Here is a 10,279-nt window from a genome sequence, read left to right on the forward strand (position 1 = left end):
AGGGGAGAGAGGGAGGGAGAGGATAGGAGGAGGGCTGCTTTGCTGACGCCCACTTGCCCACATATCTCAGCCCCCAGGGTTGATCACAGCCTCTAAATTTGCCAGCATCAGACCTTGATCTTTCTCCTGGAACAAGATTTCACTTTCCACCCAAGTTTTATAAAAGCAAGTCTGCCCCCTCTCCTGTTTCCATCACTTAGAAGACAAAGCCCAGGTTCCCAGGCAGGGCTTTCAGGACCTGTGCTCGGCCCCCGAGGGTCCCCCAGTGTCATGTCGGCATCACTGTCCTTCCCCAGAGCCACCGTCTCCTTCATAAACCGAGGAAGGGCCTCTTCTCTGCTCAGGGCCAGCCCTGGTCCCCCCACCCCCATCCCCTCTTGGGGAGCTTCTCCCCATTGCCCCAGGCAGAGTCGGGAACCTTTGGGGCTGTCTTTTGTGGTTCTTCTGTTGAACCACTTGTCACCTTTTCTGAAATTATGAGTTTGTGGGTCTGATTTCCCCACCACTGGGCAGTGGGCCCCTGAAAGGACATGTCTGTACTGTGTTCGTATCTAAGCACGTGGAGGTATCAGAGTGTTCATGGAGAGAGGGATGGATGGGTGGATGAATGGTTGAGGAAGGGAGCGGGGAGGTGTGCTGGCTGCCCTTGGGCTGGCCTTCTCCTCCTTTTGGGCTGGGGAGCTGGAGACAGACCCAGTGGGAGACCCCAGACTCAGCTCCCACGGGGCCCTACTTGAGGAGAGAGGGGCCCATCACCCTTCCTTCCTGGAGGTCCAGCACTGGAGGTGTGAGGGACATGGAGTGGATGGGTGACTCAGGAGGGCTCAGGGCCTGGGCCACCTCCAGGATTTGACTAAATGGCCCCAGACATTAGGTACTTGCCTAAGACTATAGGTCAGTCTAGAACTGGGCCCTTACGTCGTTGAATTGAGGGACAACACCTTCTCTGCCCCTTTCTTACTTTCCTCTCCTCCCCAGTCTCCTAGACGCATGGAGGGTATATTTAAATAAAAAAAAAAAGATTTGTTTTAGGTTTAGTCATTTTAGGTTCACAGCAAAATTGAATGGAAGGTACAGAGATTTCCCGTATACCGTCTGCTCCCGCTCATGCATGCCCTCCCCATTATCAGCAAAGGAAACCACTGACAAAACAAAAAGACAACCTGCTGAATGGGAGAAAATATTTGCAAATGATATGATCGATAAGAGATTAATAACCAACATATATAAACAGCTCATATAACTCAACATCAAAAAAACAAACAACCCAATTAAAAAATATGCAGAAGAACTGAATAGACTTTTTTACAAAGAGGAAATGCAGATGGCCAACACGCACATGCAAAGATGCTCAACATCGCTAATCATCAGGGAAATGCAAATCAAAACCACAATGAGATATCACCTCACACCAGTAAGAAAGGCTATCATCAAAAAGAACACAAATAACAAATTCTGACAAAGATGTGAAGGAAAGGGAACCCTCATACACTGTTAGTGAGAATGTAATTGGTGCAGCCACTGTGGAAAACAGTATGGAGATTTCTCAAAAAACTAAAAATAGAACTACCATATGACCCAGCAATTCTACTCCTGGGTATATATTCGAAAAAACCAAAAACACTAACTCGAAAAGATACATGCACCCCAATGTTCATAGCAGCACTATTTACAATTGCCAAGATATGGAAGCAATCTGAGTGTCCATCGACAGATGAATGGATAAAGAAGATGTGGTAAATATATATATATATACACATACACACAATGGAATACTACTCAGCCATAAAAAAGAATGAAATTTTGCCATTTGCAACAACATGGGTGCACTTGGAGGGCATTATGCTAAGTGAAATAAGTCAGACAGAGAAAGACAAATACTATATGATATCAATCATATGTGGAATCTAAGAAAAACAGCAAACTAGTGAATATAACAAAAAAAGAAGCCAACTCACAGATATAGAGAACAAACTAATGGTTACAAGTAAGGGGGGGGTACGTACGAGGTGGGAGGTACAAACCATTGGATGTAAGACAGGCTCAAGGATGTACAACACGGGGAATAAAGCCAATATTTTGTAATAACTGTAATGGAAAATAACCTTTAAAAATTGTATACATTTTTTTAAATAAAAAAATAAAAACAATCAAAATGAAACAGAACAAAACATGGTCCATCCACACAATGGACTCTTATTCAGCCATAAAAAGGAAGGAAATTCTGACACAGTCTACAACATGGATGAACCTCGAAGACATTAAGTGAAATCAGCCAGTCACAAAAGGACAAATACTGTATGATTCCACTTATATGAGGTCCCTAAAGGGGTCAAATTTATAGAGACTGAAAGTAGAAGAGAGGTTACCAAGGGCTGGAGGGAGGGGAATGGGGAGTTATTGTTTAATGAGGACAGAGTCTCTGTTTTGCAAGATGAAAAGAGTTCTGGAGATGGGTTGCAACACACGTGAATGTAAATTTTATGTTTTGTGTATTTTACTCCAAGTAAAAATTAAAAAATAAAAAGATCCTGGAATCCGAGGACCTTTCAGAGATGTCAAGGATGTTAGGGGTGATTTAACACTAGGTTTAGAGAATTCTAGATTCTGTCTTAGAGGCAGAGGGATGATTCTCTAAAACATGGGAAACCCCAGAGAGGCCCCGCTCTGTGTGGGGGACTTTGATACAAAGATAAGAAAGATGGGGTCCTTACTGGAGGGCAGACACATAAAATGAAATCACAATAATAAAACCGTTGTCTCTCCCAAATTTAAAAATAATTAAAACAATTTTAAAAGTTCAAAACTAACTTAGGAGATCATTTTGAAAACAATTCAAACATATTTCAGAAAATTTGGAAAATACAGAAAAGCATAGAGAGGGAGATAGGAGTAATTTTAACGCTCACAGCCCAAGGGGCCACAGCCACTAACTGTCTTTGCCACGCACATTATAAATGTTATTTTGGATTCTGTTTTTCTCCTTTTAAAAAAAAATTTTATTTGGTTGCACCGACTCTTAGTTGCAGCAGGCAGGCTCCTTAGTTGTGGCTTGTGGAGTCTAGTTCCCTGACCAGGGATCAAACCCAGGCCCTCTACATTGGGAGCATGGAGTCTTATCCACTGCGCCACCAGGGAAGTCCCTGTTTTTCTCCTTCTTAATAGTGTTTTGTTAGTGTTAAGAGATTACACAGAGCATTTGCAGCCCAGTGAGGCAATGTGACGAGGACTGTGAGGAGGCCTGCAGGATGGGGTGTGGGGTGTGGGGTGCAGGAAACGATTCCATAGGTGCAGCCCCCATGCTGAGCTCTGAGAGGCTCGGCCTCCCCCAGGCTCCACCCGTCCCGCAGGCCCAGGACCCGGGGTCCTGATTCCCTTTCCGCAGACTTTCTGTGAGATGGTCAGCAGCTGCAAAGCCCTGGATTTCAGGCAGGATGTGAGTGGGGGAGCCTCAGCCCTCCTCATCCATCAGCGCAGGGCCGTGAGGGGCAGCGACCACATTTGGGGGGTGCTGGAGGATGCTTGGTGCTCTCGTGGCTGTTTCTTTTCACTGTTCGGGGTCGCTTCTTAAGCCTCCAGAGTCTGCCAGCCCCCTGCCCCGCAGACCTCTGCCTGCCTGCGGCCCTCACCCGGCTAGAGTCTTTGCCTCCTTGGCCCCTTCGCTTTGTTGGCTCCCTCCCTGGGCTCCAGCTGTTGAAGTTGAGCCCCTGTCTCCTTGCTCTCACCTTCGCCGCTTCTTCCTGCCCTCCGTTAGCTATTCCACACCACGCTCCTCCCTGCTCACACATCACTCCATCATTTGTTCCGTGACAGCAGCTGCCCATTAAACGAGAATTAACTCCCAGGTCCTGGCTGACGGAGGTGATCAGACAGTGAGGTCTGCTCACCTTGGAGAGGGGTCTCGGGCTGGCGGGCCAGGCGCCCAGACTCACCTCTGGGACTCTTCATTCAGGGGCCCAGGGAGGCAGCTGGGAGCTGCCAGGCAGGGTTGTGTGGCTCTGAGTCCTCCCTGTGCTCTGGGCGATGCCCCATGGTATCCAACGCTTATTTAAGAAGCTTGCTTTCTACGGCTCTGGTTGGCATAAAGGAAACTGCTGTTTTCGTGATTCGTCCCTTCACCGATAGACTGTGGCTCTGAGAATCTCAGAGGGCCCGGGACACTGGCCGGGGTTGGGAGCTTGTCTGCTGGGCGGTTGGGGGGCGGCTGGGGTCGAGGTTCTCTCTGGAACAGGCCAGCCGCTCCTGCTTCCTCCTGCATCTGTGAGGTGCGGGGTGGCTGGGGGGTCGGCCAGGCGCTCGCCCTGCGTTCCCACTGAGGACGGACCAGCAGGGAAGGATTTGGTCACCCTGGAAAGAAGCAGGTGGGACCTTGGGCAGGCGGCTCTGGGCCCAGCACCGGGGTCTAGCCCGACTCTCCGGGCTGGCGGTCAGCCGGGCGGGGAGGAGACCTTGCTTGTTAACGCAGGCTGCCGGCCTCCGTGGCCTTTAGGTCCTGGGGGCACAGTCCCCTCTGGACACATTTTCCAGTAATTCCTCCTGCTGCCGTGTTCATCTAAAACTGCTGATTTGTAACAGCTGGGGAGAGGGGAGCAGCCGAGCTGCGCAGCCGGTGAGCTGGGTCACGATAGGCCAGTCCTGCGGTGGACAGCTAGCTGGGGTACCAGCTCTCTCTCCACCGGGGACCCTGCAGCCTGCGTTGTCCCTTCAGCGCCAAGAATCTATCTCAGGGATCTACCTCGGCTGGGGCGCCAGCAGCCCCCGGGGAGGCCCATTGCAAGGGGGGGGGGGACGATGAGACACGAGTGGTTCCTGCCTCCGCCGAGGGGTTCCCGCATCAGAGTGTCCTTGGAGCAGTGGCCTTCTCCCAGACAGCAAGGCCTGAGTGGGCGTCTCCCCTCCCACCTCCTCCTCCGGGTGTCAGCCTCACCTTCTCAGAGTGCCCCCAGGAGATGCATCAGGGTTGGGGGGGGATGGGCAGGGGGTCAGCAGCAGCCTCTGCTAGTTGGGGCAGGAAGTCACATTTGCTGGCATCACTCCTCCCTTCCCACCTGGACCCCCCACAATGACCCCGAGGCTGCTCAGTTCCTGACTGCCTGGGGGGCAGCCAGGACCCTCCCTTTTGTGACCCCGCTGGCTAGGTCTGATCAAATCCTTTGTCCTGTATTTGGCTGAGCACCTCCCACCCCCCAGGAACCCACTGCCTGGGACCCGCTCTTCTGAAAGTCACAGCATCATTCAGAGCCCCTCGGCCTCCGTAGAGCTCATCTACTGGGTGTTTTTTTCTTCAGACTTGCTTTGTCATTGTCCCCTACTTGTTTTGGGTATAAATCTTTTTCCCTATTCTCTTCTTGGAACTCCAGTCCTCTGCCACCAGCCGTGGTCTCCAGGGGCACTCAGGACTCAGGCCTAGAATTTTCCAAAGGGGTTTTTCCTGAGTGTGTTGGTGTAAACGGTTTTCCCCTCTTGCCCCAGTGGCTGAGATCTGATGGGCAGGGGGAGAGAGGGGGTGGCAGCTCCAGGGGGCTGAGCCACGGGGCAGTGTTTGAGGTCTCTCTATCTCCTCCGCTGGCTCCCAGAAAGCACCTGGCCACCTTAGTGGGGTGGGGCAGCGGCTCTAAGAGGCACGAAGATGGTGGGGTAGGAGTGGCAGGTGCTGAAGTCCGGAGTCGGCTGTGGACTCTTCCAGACACTGTGGGCAAAGGAACACGACAGATGGCGTCTCTGTTCATCAGGCTGTTATCACAGAACCTTCTCCTGTAAGACTTTCGGAGGACCTGCCATCTCCAGAACCATCTATTTTATAACTATTTGGATGCTGTTTATGCCCTGATAATGGAAGAAGGGACGTATCATGACAGATAAGGGTCTACCTTTGGCCATGGTGGGCAGATAGGGGATATCCAGGATATCACTGCCAGGCCTGCTCCTCCCAACACATCATCCTTATCTGGGGACAGGAAGTGTCCCTTTCGTGCAGTGAAAGTCCTTGGGCAGGTAACCACCTTTATGCGGTCCCATGGTCATCCCCACCTGCCCTCCTGTCATCACAGCATTGTTGATAGTAACGGGCTCCATGTCACAGGACACTGGGTGATGACTGGAGGTGTGTGGGCTGAGCTGGGGATGCAGAGATGAAATCAAGAGCCTGCACTCCAGGCAGGGAGGCAGGGCCAGGGCCAGAGAAGGGAGGAGAGCATATGTGCGGGGCCCTGTCTCCCACGGGCTGCCCAGGCCTGGCCTCTCGGGGTCGGTGGAGGGGCTGTTGGGGAACAGCTCTGTCTCACAGAGAATTAGTGCAGCCTGCCCAGGGGGGCTGATTCACTGCGGGTTTGCCCCTGCACCCTGTCAAGGGTGGAGGCCAAGGAGGAAGGGAGGTGAGGAGTGGAGGGAGGTCGCTGATGTATCACCTGCCCTCAAACCACCAGGGTGACCTTCTCAGTCCCTCTGGCTCCCTTGAGTCCAGCATTCAGATGAGCCTTGCAGAGTGCATGAGCTTCCTGTGGCTGCTGTAACAAATGATCATAAGCTCAGTGGCTTAAAATAACACACATCATTCTCTACAGCTCTGGAGGTCAGAAGTCTCACTGGGCTAAAATCAAGGAGTTGGCAGGGCTGCCTTCCATCTGGAGGCTCAAGGGGAAATCCATTTCCTCACATTTTCCAGCTTCTAGGGGCAGCTGTGGTCCTGGACCCATGGTCCCCAGCTATGTTGCATCCTTGCAACCTCTGCTTCTGTTGTCACATCTTCTCTGACCTCCCGACCTCTTAGAAAGACCTTTGTGATGATGACACTGGGCCCACCTGGATCATCCTGGATAACCTCCCATCCCAGGATCCTTAGTCACACTTGCAAAGTCCCTTTTATTATATAAGGTACCATATTCACAGGTTGCAGGGATTGGGATGAGGACACCTTGGGGGCCATTTTTCTGCCGGCCACAGAGAGGGAGTGTAGGGGCTATAGGATGTCTGGGTGAGCTCCTTCCCCAGCACAGTGTTGAACTGGTTCTGAAAGTCCATGAGGGGTGTGGAGGGGATGAGAGGCGTCCAGGATGCTTGGTGGGGGCCCAGTAGGAACTCCCCCCCAGGTGCCCAGCCCTGCAGCGAGAGCCCCATGGCCTTGTGGGTACAGGAACCATAAAAGAGCAATGATAACACCATAGACTTTCCCTCCCCCAAATGAATATTCCCCGAGCAAGAGAGAAGGTGGGGGTTAGGGATACAAGATGAGTCAACTTTTGCAACTTCTAAAATTTCTACAATGCCAGGTGAGGTTTGTAGGAGACAGGACATGTTTTTCTTTCAATTTTTTTTTTTTTATAATGTAAGTTTTCAAAGTACTTAAAGATAGATTAGCACAATAAATTCTCATGTGTGCATTCCCCCAATTTGACAATTATCAAGAATCATCGCATTTACTTCATCTATTGCTGTTTTCTTGTTCTTTGCTGTTCCCTTTGGCTGAAGTATTTTCAAGCCTGTAGCAGACATTCTGTAACTCTGCTCCGTCAAACGTCAGGATGCAACTCTTCAAATATGGGAAACTTTGTGACATAATTACAGCTCCATTAGCACAATGTCATAATTAACAGTAATTCCTTAGTATCAGCTAATGCCCTATTTATAACCAAATTTCTCTGATGGTCTCAAAAATACCTTTTTGCAGTTGGTTTGTTTAAATCGTGTTCCAGACAAGGACCACAAGTTAATTTAATTGTTGTGTCTCTTAAATCTCTCTTAATCTAGATCAGGACCCCCTCCCCATTTCCACCAGCCATGACTTGCTGCAGAAACCAGATCTGCTGTCCTGCTGAATGTCCCACATATTCTGGGTCTGATTGCATCCTATTGCTGTCACTTCATCCCCACCTTTCCTGGAAATGGGAGTTTAGCTCTGGAAGCTTGATTCAGGCTTATCTTTCTGCCAGAACCCTTTGTGGCTGGGGCTCTGAGTTTCACTCGGAGGCACACCTGTGATGCTAAGGTTGACCAACAGGTCCCAGAGTTCCTTGGTAATGTCTTTCATCAATGGTCTATCCATTCAGGACCATTTTGAGAAATAATTATTTCACAAGAGCTTGCAAAATAGTGATTTCCTCATGGTATCATCGTTTTACAATGAGCAGCTACAATTCTGTTAAACCAACCTTCCCTTGTCAACTAGAGTTATCAGGTTATCCTGAAATATAGTTTAAAAAGGGAAATCATTAATTCTTTTTCTTTTAGTGAACAATATTTGGAGTAGCAAGTTGGGCCCTACTTACTTCCAAAGAGTTTCCCATGAGGTTTTGTTTTGGTTTGTCTATTCCCCCTTTTTCTGTATATTTTTCTATTTTATGTGTTATGTTTGTTTCAGCCAACTGTGTTCACTATACTCTCTTAGGCTTGATTTGCCCCTCTTTGGCCAGGGATTTCTGATTTTCCCCCTCAAAAGGCAGGTCACAGGTGCCTGTCACATCAGTGGTGGGAGGAAGGGCGATTCGCTTGGACAGTGGGTGACAGACATGCCCGCGTTGGGGAGGGGGCTTGCTGACCAGAAGCTCTTTCTTTGGGGGGTTTATTTTCCTGCCTTGTTTGAAGTGCCTGGGTTGGGCCCTCTGATAACGAGCCATATCTAAGCAGAATCCGGTTAGAGGGCAGGGGATTCTGATAGTCACAGAGCCCCCCTGGGAAAAGGGGAAGAATTCCCCAGACTAAAAATCCCAGAACCGGAACGAAAACGCCGACTGGCTTTGTAGTCTCCGATGTGTCCACCAGGTGGTGCTGTCCAGCCATGGCTCCACCGGCTTTGGTCTCAGCAGCTGGCTGGGGTCTCCCACACTTTGTCCCCAGTCAGTGCCACTGCCCACCCTCTCCGGCCAGGCTTGGGGAGCCAAGGGAGGACAGAGGCTCCTGTGCCCTGCAGGGTGTGCAGAGGTGGGTTTGGTGGTGCTGTCCCCAGCCTCGTGACGGTGACAGCTGCAGAGCTGGTTTGGCTCCCTGGCCCCTCTCCTCCCACCCGGCTGACTCGGGCTCTCCTCCACCTGCTCCTGCACGGAAAGCAGACGTTTGCGTGGTTATCTGACTGAGGCTGGTGGGGACAGCTGGGTGTCACTGAAGTGAGGTGACGAGTTGGTGGGTGCACTGGGGGTTTGAGGCTCTGGGCCCAGACTCCTGCCCTGGGAGGGAATGGGGAGTGGTCCAATACGGTGGACTTCGGGAAGGGCACCCACCTGCTCCAGGATGTCTCGTGGTGAATGGTGTGTCAGCTGGAAGGCATCACGCTTGGTAAACGGAAGCTCTTCCTGGGGGTCCCGCAGGAGGGTCGTGAAAGGGGGGTGCGCGGCAAGACCCCATTGGCTGCTTGGTCCTGGGGTGGGGGAGGGGACACAGCGGCAGTCGGGGGCTCTTATCCTCCGGTCCCTCGCCGTCCTCCCTGCTGGGTGCTCGCCTGCGGGCTACCTCCAGGCTGGGGAGTGGGGGGCTGTGGGACCAGACAGAGCGGCTGACCACCTGCAAGGCTGCCCTCTGTGGCTTGCAGTGTGGACCTGCCTCCGTGTCTGACCCACCAGGAAGAAGCCAGGCACAGCCAGGGGCTGACCCTCCAGCAGAGAGCAGGGTAGATGGCTGAGCCCTGCTCATGAGGGTGGGGGGCGCGCTCCGCCCCTCCTCCCCTCTCCCCTCCCCAGGGAGGAGCCAGCCCCTCTCACCAAGACAACTCGCCCGCCCACCATCTCGTCTGTGGAGGAGCAATCATGTCACACAGTGAGGGGAATCCTGGGAGGAGGCGGGGCTGGGGTTCACGGACAGGGGGGTCCTGAGGCGGAGGGAGGGGCCGAGGTCTCATCTCGTCACCCGACCTGACCTCTCGGGGTGTTCGTGCTGCAGCTGACACTCCCGGGCTCGGCTGCTGTCTCCCAAGGGCCCGAGATGCCCTGTGCCCAAGATGGGTCCCCACGGGAGGCCCTGCCATGGATGTTGGTTTCCTCTGAGCAGATGATGGGGGGGGGGCGGCGGATTGGGGTCGCCACGACGGGGCCTGCACTTGGCTGTGGGCCTTGGGGGCAGAGCTGGGGCTTCTGGTGTCCTGCTCCCTCACCAGCCCGGACTGGGCCCTGGACAGAAGTGGCTCTTCTTCCTTCTCAGGCCCTGGCGGTCCTGGGGAGGGGAAGGTGCTGACCAGGGACCTGGAAGAGCGAGCTGAGTGGGGGCTGAAGGTCTGGGTGAGGGCTGCGGTCAAGGCCTCTCCAGCAGGGACACCTGAGGAGCTGGACCCGGCCGCGCGGGCCTCAGGGGCGCA

Source organism: Balaenoptera acutorostrata, chromosome 20 (genome assembly GCF_949987535.1).
Source record: "Balaenoptera acutorostrata chromosome 20, mBalAcu1.1, whole genome shotgun sequence".
NCBI classification, from domain to species: Eukaryota; Metazoa; Chordata; class Mammalia; order Artiodactyla; family Balaenopteridae; genus Balaenoptera; species Balaenoptera acutorostrata.